This window comes from Dreissena polymorpha, chromosome 2 (assembly GCF_020536995.1).
Source record: "Dreissena polymorpha isolate Duluth1 chromosome 2, UMN_Dpol_1.0, whole genome shotgun sequence".
Classification (NCBI taxonomy): Eukaryota; Metazoa; Mollusca; class Bivalvia; order Myida; family Dreissenidae; genus Dreissena; species Dreissena polymorpha.
The window spans coordinates 73198176-73210507 of record NC_068356.1 but is presented as its reverse complement, the minus strand read 5'-3'; the positions used below and the strand labels follow the sequence as shown (position 1 = coordinate 73210507).

Genomic DNA, 12332 nt, shown 5'->3' with positions numbered 1-12332 from the left:
GATACGAGAGTAATTTTACACATTAAAAATAAAGGTTTTCACAGCAGTTAGTTATAGTTATATATATATAAATCAGTATTGATTTTTTTATGTACGACCAGTCGGACAAGCTAGCCCGCAGTTTTACTAGCCCGACCACCGATCTTACTAGACAATGTCTGTCGGACGTGCCTTAGTGTCGAACCCTGGACGGACTCGGGGTTCCTTCGTTATGGGAGGGAACTCGAGGGTGTGGCTTTAAAGAGGGACCCCGGGGCGGCGGTACCTAGTGCGCTCAACGCGCTGGGGAAACTGTCTCGGGGATGAAGACGACAGCCGGTGACAGCGAGAGGGGCCATAAAGGCAGAGCGGTGCTTGCACTCCCTTGGCGGAGGCGTCCAGACAAGAATTTATCTTGAGATTGTCTCCCCTGAAACATCACAGGGGCAGGTCGATACCAAATGTAGTTGTGAAGACGCGGGAACGACCTGTAAATAACCTACAACAACACACACACGGGCATTGTGTTTCTGACAAACACATCTCTTGTTTTTACCTTACACCTAATTCTATTTTTTAGGATTATACCATATTTCAAGGGATTTGCATCCATCATTAAACAAAATGTATGTGGCACTCAGGGATATCAATTCAATGAATTTTCAACATCATTATCTCAGGTCCTTGAACTTATAATAAATTCACAGTTGAAAAAAAGCTAGGCATTTTAATTAAGAGCTTAATATACTCTCATAAACTTAGAATTTTGGATAAGCTATTTTGCAAATGTACATGTTTCTAAAATGTTCTACCACAGCCTTTTGTGATTGTTTGAATCAAACTGTTATAATGGCATATTATAAGTATTTTAGTACTTGTATTATATTAAAAGTTTAATAACCCTGCTTTAAAATCCTTGAAAATGTTAAATTAAATTACTCGGAGGTCTTAATAGGTACCCAGTGTTTGTCTGAAATATTAATGATATTTATTCTGTTCAATATCAACATTTAGGTTATGTTTAAAATTAAGTCAATGACGGTCATTAATATGGTATAATGATGTATGTGAAGAGGTAAATTGTCCTTATATTACATGTTTAAGATATCTTGATCACCCTCTAAATATTTGTCTATGATGTCCCATGAGTAAAATATGTGTACACTATTGAATATCTAAACTTCGATGAGGTTTTATTTGGTAATGAAAGATTATTTATGACCCTCATCCAAGTTATTTCTTTTGCCAGCATACAAGGTTTGATTATTTTAAAATTCCACTGTTACAGTCAAATCATGAAAACATGAACATTAATTCTGAACAGTGAGCAGTGTTACTTAAAGATTGGTTGGGGGTAAATTACGATTAATTTATTAGGAAAAGAGTATTTATTTTTCCATATAATGTTTTTTTCTTCATGTCACATGTGCAATGTATTTTTTTCCCATTAATTATATATTTAGGTATAAAATCTTTGTTTGGGTGCTATTTGTTTTATATGGATTAATATCATAATGTATGCACGAAAACTTAATTATATCTGTTATATATTATATTATTCAATAAACAACACATGTTCTTAGGGGTGGTCTGACAGCCACTGTTGCAATTTTAATAAAATGTAATTGTAAAATATTAATATACCCAATCAATCAATTATTCTTATCTGTACACTTTTGATTTCAGAATCGATTCATGCTGAAGGTCATAAACTTGACATTAATTATGTTTTTTTATTGCTCAAGAGCTCAAAAGTGTTTTTTATGTCAGTTAAATGTGAATTTCGTTCTTTCTTTGAGACCAGTCTAAATCTTGTACAAGATTGATAGATATTAAATGACTCATCTTGAAGAATGTTAATTTACTTACAAGCTTTCAACAAATTTTTAATGTGTTTCTCATCTTTTACTTTCAGATTAAGTTTTGAACATATTATAGATGGCATACGTGACCTGATATTGGAAATCAAATGTTTAACTTTTTAAATTATTCTGTTTGCTTTGATAATTGTGAACCTTAACTACATCAGGGTTTCTCATGTTCTTAATAGTTTGAGTTTGCAAGGGCAGATTTTAATGTCCATGATTCTTGTAACATTATAAAGTTGGATAAAATGTCATGGAAAAGTTCACAGTTGCACAACTGACATCATTATTTCATATTCGATTTATGTTAAATAGAGTTTTCCGGGAAAGAAACATTCTTTTGAAACAGCAAGAGTTATCTGAGATAAGCTGGTGTGAACTGCATAAAATTAAGGAAATCCAGACTGGCTTATCAGGGACAACCAATCCTGACCTTAACTGGGTTTTCTCTAAGAAGATAGCTCTTTTTAATGAAAATTAAATACAACAAAAGCGGAAAGTGTTGAACCTGATTAGACTTTGTGGACTTTCTAAGGGCTAATCTGGGACGACACTTTACATTCATGCATTATGCCTGGTTTTCCCAGATTACCCTCATGCATTATGCCTGTTTTTCCCAGATTACCCACATGCATTATGCCTGGTTTTCCCAGATTACCCACATGCATTATGCCTGGTTTTCCCAGATTACGCTCCTGCATTTTATAATGCCTGGTTTTCCCAAGGTACACCATATTAACTAGTTATGCCCTCGGATCGAATGATCCGGGGTATATTGTTTTTGGCCAGTCAGTCAGTCAGTCAGTCCTGTGTGTGTGTGTCCCAAAGCTTTAACCTATGTCATAACTTTTGCAATATTGAAGATAGCAACTTGATATTTGGCATGCATGTGTATCTCATGGAGCTGCACATTTTCAGTGGTGAAAGGTCAAGGTCATCCTTCAAGGTCAAGGGTCAAATATATGGCTTTAAAGCGGAGCAATAGGGGGCATTGTGTTTCTGCCAAAAACATCTCTTGTTTATTTATACTGATTATGATAATCCATGGATGACTAATGCTTTCTTAGAATATTAAAGATCTCAAAAATGTAAATCAGCCTGCATTCATTTTATCATTCATCTTGACAAGTCTGTTTCTGACATAATATCTTTTGGAAATTTGTAATAATTGTGTGTTAAATGTACAAAGTGGCATACTTTTTATGATACATTTAAGTTTTTTTTAATTAAACAAATAATTTTAAAAATAGTGTTGTTTAATGGGGTAAGTTTGAGTTCTGAGACAGATGAAACAAACTAATGTATGGTTGGGTCAATAATTTGCTGAATTGTGAGAATTTTAAATAATGGTATGTCATGAAACTGTTTGCATGCAGTTTGCAATAATAATTGTTTGTATCTTTTTGTAGTTTAAAGAGCCATAATTATTCTCGTTATGTACATAATTTTATCTACAAGTATAATTGTCAAATAAAATTTCAGTTTAAAAAAGTATTTAAATTAGTATATGTCTCTACAAAATTGAAACAAACATGTATTTGATATCTTTCCCTGTAAATATGTCTCATGTTTTTACACTGCTATTCAAGTTTTGTGCATTAAATACATAAACATGGAGACTGTATGTAAATTTATCGTCATATCGACAATCTCTCGCAACATCATAAATCTTTTATATTCTTATCATATGACAAGCCGTTTTGAATATACAGGGACAAGATATCACCTTTTCCCCATTAAGTCACTGTATTGAATTTTCGTAGCTCAGCTTTTAATTTACATATTAGTTTTTCAATTTCGAGATTCATATGAAAGTTTAACTGAGTACTAAATTGGATGTGTTTAATTTAAGTTGATGTACACTGTTCTTTTTTTATTGTATGAAATTAATATCAGTCGTTTATCTCTATTTGTGTTGCTTTTTATTGGTGGACATTTAAAGGGACTTTTTCACAGATTTAAGTATCTTTGAACAATCTCATTCAATATGTTTACTTACAAATCTTTTATGTTTTTAATAGTATTAACTTATTACAATGGCAAAAAAAGGTTAATGAAACTCATCGCTGGTCCAGGACATCTGGAAGCAAAAGCTAATTGGCTGCATGCACCGGGCCGTGCCACGCATGCTTTAGTTATACACTACAATTATAATTGCATGATTATGAAATACATGTATTTTCCAAATTATTGAGGAAATGATGGTTTACGATTAATGAATCAATAATTTAAAAACATTTCTTGGTCATTACTGTTATTAAGCTTTAGCTTCATCTCCTTGAAAGCTGTTACATTTCTGTAATATATCAACACACTTGACATTTTACTCTAACCCTTTGCATGCTGGGAAATATGTGTTCTGCTAAAATGTTGTCTGCTGAATTTCTAAAATTAGCATTTTCTTCGATTTTTTCAAAGAATACTATCAGAATAGCAAACAGTTTGGATCCTGATGAGACGCCATGTTCTGTGGCGTCTCATCTGGATCCAAACTGTTTGCAAAATTCGGTTCCCGCACTGAAAGGGTTAATTGTTGCCAGCATCTTTATGCTCAAGGTGGAGGGATAATTGCTGTATAAATCGCCATCAATCACAAAATGCAGTTTGAATCTTCAAAAGAGTTCTTATATATATCATTCTTAGCATACATCCATTTGAGTTGAACAATTTAAGCATAAATGGTCATCCTAGATTATGCAAGCGCAGACTGTTAAGGGTTATGATTTGGGACGACACTTTACATACATGCATTAAACCCCATTTTCCCAGAGCAAGGCGCAAATCAATTTTCAGACTCCAAACTTTGATGGATTTTTAAAAATATTTTAAAGCTATATGTGTAGTGGCTTCGCATTCTAGCATTGATTACTTTTATTAACGACATATAAACTTAGAACACAAAGCATGACAAACAATGCCGGCAGAGTATCATCAAAGTATCATTACGACATTCCATGTCAATGTTTGCACAGATATTCAGGCGATATATGTTTTCAAGAGGTTTGTTTTCATTAATCAGCCCAGGTGGTAGGTTCCGTAGATATCACAGTATTATGTAATGTTTGTCTTTGCTGTTGTAGACCAAGGTGTGTTGGATTGGATGCATGTATGGGTAAATTTTATCTTTGAATGTTTTTGATTCTATGTTCCTGATTTGTATTATCTTTTGCGTTGCATTAGCATTTTGTGCTTTGATTAAAGGATGAAATACCATATCTGGATGAAATTATAAAACAAAAATTATTACATGAATACAATCAATCAAAGTACATGTATACATGTCAAATAATAACAACCTTGTTTTCAGATTGTCCCTAGTTAAACTTAAACAGTTATCTCCCCTTCTAAATCATATTTAAGACATTGAATATGCTGAGCTTAGAAGATTGATAGTTCTTTTCCATTTTGATTTAAAATACTCCGGAGCATTCTGCAGCCCAAAAGCTATAGTATACCAATCACTTTGCTGCTCTCAGCAGTTTTATTCATATACCCCGGTAAACAGTTGAGTGCAAAACTATTGTATCTTTGGTAATATTTTTATCATTTTTCTTCTCAACTGTTAATTTATAGAACTGCTGAGAGCAGCTAAGTGATTGGTATACTATAGCTTTGTGAAGCATGCAGATACAATAGTGTCATACTAGACTGGTGTGATGCACTTTACTACTGTATAAGTGTTAGGTAATTATCACTTGCACCAATGGAGTATATCTGAAGATTTGTCTTATGTTCAGTTGTCCTGGTTACTGTGGAAGAAAGATGCATGGATGATTCAAAGTTGTTTTTCTGAATGAGTCCATCTCTTATTAGTCATAAGTCATATATTTACGAGTTGTGAATAAATACTAAACAGCGTAACTACTGATACTTTTCAGTTATACTAATTTTGATGCATAGGGTCCTGCTAATGTTTGCTCTGCTAGTGCTTCAATATTTACTGATGGTTTAAATGTCAAAGTCAAACACAGTGACATTTAGCCTGAGCTGGAGACTGTTTGTTTAGGGACTGATGTCAATTGTGAATGCACTGTGGCCTAATCCCATTGTGAAGCTAGTGATATTTGATTGCAATGACATCTTTTAGTTTATTGAGTAGTAGTGACCTTTGAAAGTTTTGGCTTTATCCTGTAGTAATGGGATTTATGATTTACATCGTCGGTACGTGTACATGTATACAACATTCAAGTGTAAGTAAATTATTTGTTTAACAGTTATTATTTTTTACAGTATTGTTAATGAATATGAATTGTTAGTCTATTATTTTATAACCGATTAAGTATATTATATAATCAGATTTGAACAAGGGCCTGTTGCAAGTTGCTGAAACCATTGCACAGTCAGTGTGGTTAATGAAATAAATGTTTAATTGTTTGAAGTCACATTTGGACTAAATATCTGCCCCACATTTGTGGTGACACTGAGATCAAAGGTTGGGGTTTGAGGTAGAGAAAGACTGAATGTCATACCTGCTCCTATCACATGTATCCTCTGTTAGAAAAACCCATTAAGACATGTAGGGTGGCATGTCAAACAAGCAGATTTATGTGAAATGAACATCATGCTTGGTGTATTATGTGTGTGGCTATGTAGTGGAAAGAGGAGGAGGTCGTTTAATACTGCTACATTTGACACTTGTTTCTGTGTTTTAGCTGTGGTTAATTGGTTTATTAATGGGCATGGTAAGGTTGTTTAGATAACTAATTCATGATTAGATAACTGTAATTCGCGAAGAGCATTCTTTTTAGTTGCTTTGACCAACTGCACTCCTCAGGGGTCTCATGTTCAAAACTCTGCTACAACTTAATTTTACTATATACCTTGCGGAAATAAACCTTGCATATACAACTTTAAATGAGCATTTATGACATGAAATTTAGACCTGGTTCATGCATGTTGGCAAAGTCTTGTCCCAGTTTCAAGAGTGCGATCCACACAGGTTATATCTAAGACGACACTTTCCACTTTTATTGTCTTTTACGAAGAGAAAATCCAGACAAGACAAAAGTGTTTTTCTGATTATACGGGTAAAGACTGCACAAGGTAATTTGGGACAACACTTTATGCACATGCTTTAACCCTTTGCATGCTGGGAAATTTGTCGTCTGCTAAAATGTCGTCTGCTAAATTTCTAAAATAAGCATTTTCTTTGAATTTTTTCAAAGAATACTATCAGAATAGCAAACAGTTTGGATCCTGATGAGACGCCACCTTCTGTGGCGTCTGATCTGGATCCAAACTGTTTGCAAAGGCCTTCAAAATTCGGTTCCCGCACTGAAAGGGTTAAAGAGGGTTTTTCCAGCTTGAACCTCAATTGATTATACATTGGGCACGCATGCAACACCCTGCATGGCGTTTGCCTCACTGGGAAGGGCTATTCTTGTATATGTAGTAAAAACCTTTCTCATTAATTACCCCCTTTTATCACCCCTGTCCCCTATTTATCCCAAAATAAACTACTATATACCTTGCACAGAAAAATTATCTGAAATTTACAGCTATACAAAGTCAAATGAATCTCTGAAAAATTGTCCCTCATCCAAATACAATCTCTCCACAAATATTTGTTTACTGCTTGAAAGCATCAGTGATTCTTTACAAGGAAATGCAAGTGTTTCATGGTTAAGTTTATATATGCAAATATGGATCAATGTCAACATTCCAATGGATTTAGGCCCATATTTTCTACTCATGCTAATTCGATGTGGCTTTGATGAATCCAGTATTGCATAATAATGAAAGAATAACTTGCAATAAATGCGACATGCAGTTGATTTGAATCAATGCCAGAAAAGGACAGACATAAATCCCCAAGGTATATGTGGAATTATGTAATACTTAGTATGCATATTTGGCTGCATAGATCATTCAAAGAATGTGTATTTATGATTTCTGCGTACTTAACTATTTATTGACGAGGGGAAACATATGTTACAGGTGCATAATACAGGAACCTCGAAGTTAAATTAGCATTTAGAGAGGAGCGTAAAAACTAGTTTTAACCCTTTTCCACTTAGATACGTATTTAAGTGCATTATTATCCCATAGAAAGTTACATTTAAGTTAAGACCTTTCTTACTTAATTTAAGCTTTAAAGACTTCATTTCCAACCTTTAGGTACTGATGAGCAGCAAACAGCATAAAACCTGAACAGAATGCGATTGAGTTACTCGCAGGCTGTTCGGTTTTATGCTGGTTGCAAAAGCCATTTTCACTTTTCTTCTTTTGGAGGAAGGGGTTAATTCAACATTCACAAGGACTTTGATTTTAACAACAAAATGCTGCTGTTGAGATTTTGCGGTGTGCATGTTATGGACATATTTACTATTGACACCACTAAAATGTTTTTGTTTAAGTATCTTTATATATATATTATTCTGACAGCTCAAGGAAAGACGCCAGAAATTTGGTCTAACAATATCTCATAAATTCCTTGGCACTGTCATCATCAACCATTCTTATAGACTTCAGTCTTAAAATAAAGAATATATCTTAAAATTGGAAATACTTTATTGCTGAGTCTTAAATGACATTTGACATTTAGTGTGTTTATGACATATCTATCAATGAACAATTATTCATAATATTCTGATTGATAGAGTCTGCTCCTATGCTAACTTTGAGGTAAGATTTCTTGGCTCAAAGTCTATTATTTGTATTGAAGTCTATTAGAATAGGATGGTGGATATGTACCCTGGACGGCCCAAGAAGTCCCTAATCTGTCTCAAACTACTGTCACCACCTTATATGTTCTTATAATTCATTTAAACACTTTCCAAAACAGAAGCAAAGTGAAAATGGCTATGTGCAAAACAGCATAAAATCAGAACAGCCTGTGAGTAACTCACAGTCTGTTCAGTTTTTATGCTGTTTGCTGCTCATCAGTTTCTTAGGATTGGAAATTAATTGCCTTTAAAACTTAAATCTAGTAAGAAAGATCTATAATTAAATTTATCTTTGTTAGTGACTACCAATGAGTCACAATACGTATCTAAGTGGTAAAGGGTTAATAAAGCCCTTCAAATAGAAATGAACATGAAATTTACCCTGCATAAAGCAATGTTGATCCTTTAATTTATGAATTAACATAGAGATGAATTTATGACTTTCTTTTCATCTGACCCTCATATCAAAGAGCAGGTGTGGTATTAAAGTGCACAGAGGAATTCCATGATAAAGACCCTGTATTGAGTGGTCAAACATCTAAATTCACCCAGGGATACTTGAAATGGTCAACTGTCTCATACCCATCAACACAGGTCACACTTCAGTTTTAAGTGGAGACTTCTTTTCTTGCAGCTGCCTGTTTTATGGTGACTCATGGGAGGAAGATGTTTTTGTCCTTACCAAGATGTCCATTAAATGAGGATTGAGGTCTTATATAGAAAATATCATCTCACTGCAATATTTAATTTAATTTAACAAATGTGATTAATTCTCTCAGAGGTTCATAATGTATATGGTATATTTAACAGCTGATAAAACTTGAGGTAGAGCGGATGATTTGAGGTTTATGAGGTTATTAAAGGTCAAGGATAATGACTGCAAGCAGGTAACAATTTTTTCAATTTGCAAACATGTGTCACCAGACAGTATTAGTCAGGCAATATTGCATTTCACTACCGGGCATTTGGCGTTTTCATAAAAATTGATAGACTGACAATGTATATTTGCGTTGTCTGTGGTATAGTACATTGAATTATGCAACTATATACTCTTGTAAATATTTTAAACGTGTATGAGACTGCCTCTTTATTGCAGAAGATAATTAAGTTGACTAATCATTCAATCAAGATGTGCCTACTGCTATATCATTCTGTTAATTAGCTTTCATTGATCAGTCCTAAATCTGAACTTCCTTGTCGAGCTTAAGTCAAAGTTCCAATTACTTTATGATGGACTAGCTGCATTATAAATGCTTACTTTATCCCATCAAATAAATTTATTTACATCAAAGTAAAACTAACTATTTTCCTGGTATGTTTCACTTACTCTCTTACTTTTGTAAATATTTATTTTAGAGAAGAGTTATGTCCCTTGATCTATAGCCTGGATATTGACTTTTTATTTAATTTCATTCAATAACATATGGTTAAATTGCAGTCTTTGTGTCAACAGTTATTTATTATGCTCCCCAAAATTTTGTTGGGGGGGAGCATATAGTCGCCGCTTCGTCCGTCCGTCCGTCCGTGCACAATTTTTGTCCAGGCTATTTCTCAGCAATTAATGACCGGAATTCAATTAAACTTTATGGGAACTTCACTACCAAGAGGAGATGTGCATATTATCAGCCGGTTCTGGTCGGATGATTTTTTACAGAGTTATGGCCCTTTGAAATTTTCCATTAACTGTACATATAGTGCAATTCTTGTCCCCCCAACTACTAGACGTTTCCTTTTATCTGAATATATAGTGCAATATTGTGACCCAAAAAAAACCTTTGGGGAGCATCACCGTCTCCGACGGTTTCTTGTTATAACTGTCACTATTCATTTTAAGATAGAAGCATGCCCTTCAAGCATAATTCATAGGTGTAAGAAAAAACAGAACAATGATTATTATCTCCCTTATGTTAATAAGAAATATTAGCCATAGATTATTATCTACCTTGACATGTTTCAAATCAAGATAAGAACTTATCTCCCTTAAAGGATCTAAAGTGTTGATACATAAATGACATCACCTCCTATTAATTGATAATGTTAACAACAGTTCTTTGATTGTTTCAACAGATATGTACATAATAATTCATTGTTTTTGCAAACACTTGTCAATCACCGTTCGTTGTGACTAATATAAGAGTGTATACAGGCTAAGTGCTGACAATGACCAAATCAATGTTTCGTTGAAATAGGAATGCTATGTATCTAAATTGAATTCATTCTTACTAGTCTCAAAATTCTTGTGGTTGCAAAACATATTCACGATGAAGTGAACCAACAGTCAAAAAACTGTGGACGTAAATGTAGTTTACAATGACAACACCCTTGTGGTTTTGATTGAATGTTTTGGCATGTTCCGTATCCTTACTGTTTTATCAACACATTTCAATACACACCTAACTAACAATTTCTCATCTGTTTTGCGTACTTCAAATTTCATGTAAATCATCAGTTTTCTCACTCTGTTACTTTTATAAGCTCATGCTTTTATGATTTTCTTTATAATTATCTATAACAATTGCGTAAGTGATATAGATTTCTCCTTATTAGGCTGCTAAATATGTGTAGCCAATGTCGAAGCATCCCCTGCGAAATGTTGTTCTGCAGTTCACGACTAATTCGTGAACAGTTCATGAACTGTTCGTGAACTGAGTTAATGAATTGTTCACGAATAGTTCGTGAACAGAAAATGAGCCACATCTGTGAAAAAGTTCTTGAAATTTTAGTTCATGAACTGTTCATGAACACTAATGGCATGAAGTGTTCGTGAAATATTCTTGAAACCTAATGGCATGAAGTGTTCATGAACTATTCTTGAACCCTTATGGCATGAAGTGTTCATGAACTATTCTTGAACCCGTGTGGCATGAAGTGTTCATGAACTATTCTTGAACCAATATGGCATGAAATGTTCATGAACTATTCATGAACATCAATGGCATGAAGTGTTCTTGAACAGTTCATGAACAACACAATTCTTGAAAAATTCTTCAGGGTTTTGCTGTTCACGAACAGTTCATGAACATTTTCCTTCTATTTTTCAATGGCTCATTTTCTGTTCACGAACTGTAAGTGAATAGTTCATGAACCATAGTTCTTCAAGAGTTCATGAACTGAGGTGGCATGAAGTGTTCATGAACTATTCATGAACAAGAATTTGTCAATTTATGCAAAGGTTATCATAAGTGTTACCAAAGCTCAACAAACAGGTCAGGGTAAGAAAAAACAAGTCTTGTATTAGCACTTAACATATTGATAGCAACATATAACAATAATTTAAATATAACACTAATAACTGAGATACAAGTGGTTTGATAATACTCTTTAAATTTCATAATACAACTTTGCACTCTATGTTCATGAATAATTCATGTATTGAAAAGATTATGAATAGTCTCATTTTCAGTTCAAGAATCATTTACTAATCAATGGTTTCCCTGAAATGGTTACACTTACAGTGCCAAAGAACTTGAAATGGAACCAATGGCTGATCAGTTCAGCCGGTAATTTATTAAAGACTTACATTTTCAAATATAACATAAACAATGTGCCTTCCGTTTCAACTTCCTGTGCACACAATATTCTTTCTTTGTAAAAATAGCAATGCAATGTACATTGAGTTCTTGATATCATCTTAAACTGTTCTTGAAATAAGATGTCCTTAAAACGTTCTTAAACTTGTCTTTTAAGTCTTCCAAGAACAATGACAGATCCTTTTAAGAACATATTGAATTCTTAAAAAGTCCATCATACGTTCAAAAACATTGTGTAGACCTGTTTAAGAACATCAGAAGGAAACATGTTGTTCAAAAAAGTTCTTAAAGTG

At 33.7% G+C, this 12332-nt stretch overlaps 1 protein-coding gene across 5 annotated transcripts in view; it reads left to right on the top strand.

Moving 5' to 3' along the window:
• The window catches only part of LOC127867599 (D-glucuronyl C5-epimerase B-like), a 157713-nt gene that overhangs the window by 125819 nt on the left and 19562 nt on the right, over positions 1 to 12332 (top strand). Inside the window, exon 1 of one of the 5 annotated variants that reach the window (XM_052408878.1) lies at positions 4925 to 4950. The exons of the other annotated variants lie outside the window; for them this stretch is intronic. The gene's annotated coding sequence lies outside the window, so the exon portion shown is untranslated. Of the gene's footprint in view, positions 1 to 4924; positions 4951 to 12332 lie in introns of those variants that run through there. 5 annotated transcript variants of the gene reach the window in all.